Raw genomic sequence first — 2,500 nt, forward strand, 5'->3', positions numbered from 1 at the left:
CTGACCGTGTGCGGACACGATACGTACTTTTCTGCAACTCGAACAGCCGTTCGACCGACGGATCAGAATTTGGCATGAGTCGTACACGGGACAGGAGAACGACGGGACATCCGAGCCAACGTTTGGGAAAAGCAAGGGTTACGGGAGAAACGGGAGGTTTGCATATGATTTCATATGCAAACCCGCCGATTTCCCACACCCAAGCAGGGAGGAGCCCCCTCCTCCCAAATATACCCAAGGGTTTTAGCCCCCCTTGGGACCCCTGCCCTTCGTTTGTGAAGAAGGGATACACTGTTTTTTCGCCCGTATGGCCGTACATGCATCCGTCCATGCCACGTACATGGTTTTCACCCGTTTTCCATGGTGCGCGCCCAGTTTTTTGCAACACGGCTCCCGTGCCCGTTTTTTCCCATTTCCTCACGTTCACGTTTTTTGGGCCGTGTGGCCGTACGCGCACCCGTTCATGCCACGCACATGGTTTTCACCCGTTTTCCATGGTGCGCGCCCAGTTTTTTGCAACACGGCCGTCGTACCCCGTGTTTCCCCGTTTCCTCAAGTTCACGTTTTTTGGCCCGTGTGCCCGTACGTTCATCCGTCCATGCCACGCACATGGTTTTCACCCGTTTTCCATGGCGCGCCCAGTTTTTTGCAACACGGCCGTCGTACCCCGTTCTTTCCTGTTTCCTCATGTTCACGTTTTTTGGCCCGTGTGCCCGTACGTGCATCCGTCCATTCCACGCACATTGTTTTCCCCTGTTTTCCATGGTGCGCGCCTAGTTTTTTGCAACATGGCCGCCGTACCCGTTTTTTCCCCGTTTCCTCACATTCACGTTTCTTGTCCCGTGTGCCCGTACGTGCATCCGTCCATGCCACGCACATGGTTTGCCCCAGTTTTCCATGGTGCGCGCCCAGTTTATTGCAACACGGCCCCGTACCCGTTTTTCCTGTTTCCTCACGTTCACGTTTTTTGGCCCGTGTGCCCGTACGTGCATCCTTCCATGCCACGCACAAGGTTTTCACCCGTTTTCCATGGTGCGCGCCCAATTTTTGTAACACGGCCGTCATACCCCGTGTTTCCCCGTTTCCTCAAGTTCACGTTTTTTAGCCCGTGTGCCCGCACATTCATCCGTTCATGCCACGCACATGGTTTTCACCCGTTTTCCATGGCGCGCGCCCAGTTTTTTGCAACACAGCCGTCGTACCCCGTTCTGTCCCGTTTCCTCACGTTCACGTTTTTTGGCCCGTGTGCCCGTACGTGCATCCGCCCATTCCACGCACATGGTTTTCCCCTGTTTTCCATGGTGCGCGCCCAGTTTTTTGCAACACGGCAGCCATACCCGTTTTTCCCCGTTTCCTCACGTTCACGTTTTTTGGCCCGTGTGCCCGTACATGCATCCGTCCATGCCACGCACATGGTTTGCCCTAGTTTTCCATGGTGCGCGCCTAGTTTATTGCAACACGGCCCCGTACCCGTTTTTCCCGTTTCCTCACGTTCACGTTTTTTGGCCCGTGTGCCCGTACGTGCATCCTTCCATGCCACGCACATGGTTTGCACACGTTTTCCATGGCGCGCGCCCTGTTTTTTGCAACACGGCCATCGTACCCCGTTCTTCCCCATTTCCTCAGGTTCACGTTTTTTGGCACGTCTGCCCGTACGTGATTCCGCCCATGCCACACACATAGTTTTCCCCTGTTTTCCATGGTGCGCGCCCGGTTTTTTGCAACACGTCCGCCGTACCCGTTTTTTCCCCGTTTCCTCACGTTCACGTTTTTTGGCCCGTGTGCCCGTACGTGCATCCGTTCATGCGACGCACATGGTTTGCCCCAGTTTTCCATGGTGCGCGCCCAGTTTATTCCAACACGGCCCCGTACCCGTTTTTCCCGTTTCCTCGCGTTCACGTTTTTTGGCCCGTGTGCCCGTACGTGCATCCTTCCATGCCACGCACAAGGTTTTCACCCGTTTTCCATGGTGCGCGCCCAGTTTTTTGCAACACGGCCATCATACCCCGTGTTTCCCCGTTTCCTCAAGTTCACGCTTTTTGGCCCGTGTGCCCGTACGTTTATCCGTCCATGCCACGCACATGGTTTTCACCCGTTTTCCATGGCACGCGCCCAGTTTTTTGCAACACGGCCGTCGTACCCCGTTCTTTCCCGTTTCCTCGCGTTCACGTTTTTTGGCCCGTGTTCCCGTACGTGCATCCGTCCATTCCACGCACATGGTTTTCCCCTGTTTTCCATGGTGCGCGCCCAGTTTTTTGCAACACGGCCGCCGTACCCGTTTTTCGGTGCGCCCCGTGTCATCGTAGGTGGTTTCGCTGGTGCGCCCCGCATGGTTATCGTTTGTTTATCATAGTGCGCGTCCAGTTTCTTCCACAATGGTCGTCGTACCCGTTCTTTTCCCGTGAACCGTTTTACACGTTCATGTCCCATGTCGTATTTACTTGTTCCGATGGTGCCTCGACCATTACCTTCGTGGCTTGGCACGTATAGTTTCCGTTGG

Source organism: Hordeum vulgare, chromosome 1H (genome assembly GCF_904849725.1).
Source record: "Hordeum vulgare subsp. vulgare chromosome 1H, MorexV3_pseudomolecules_assembly, whole genome shotgun sequence".
NCBI classification, from domain to species: domain Eukaryota; kingdom Viridiplantae; phylum Streptophyta; class Magnoliopsida; order Poales; family Poaceae; genus Hordeum; species Hordeum vulgare.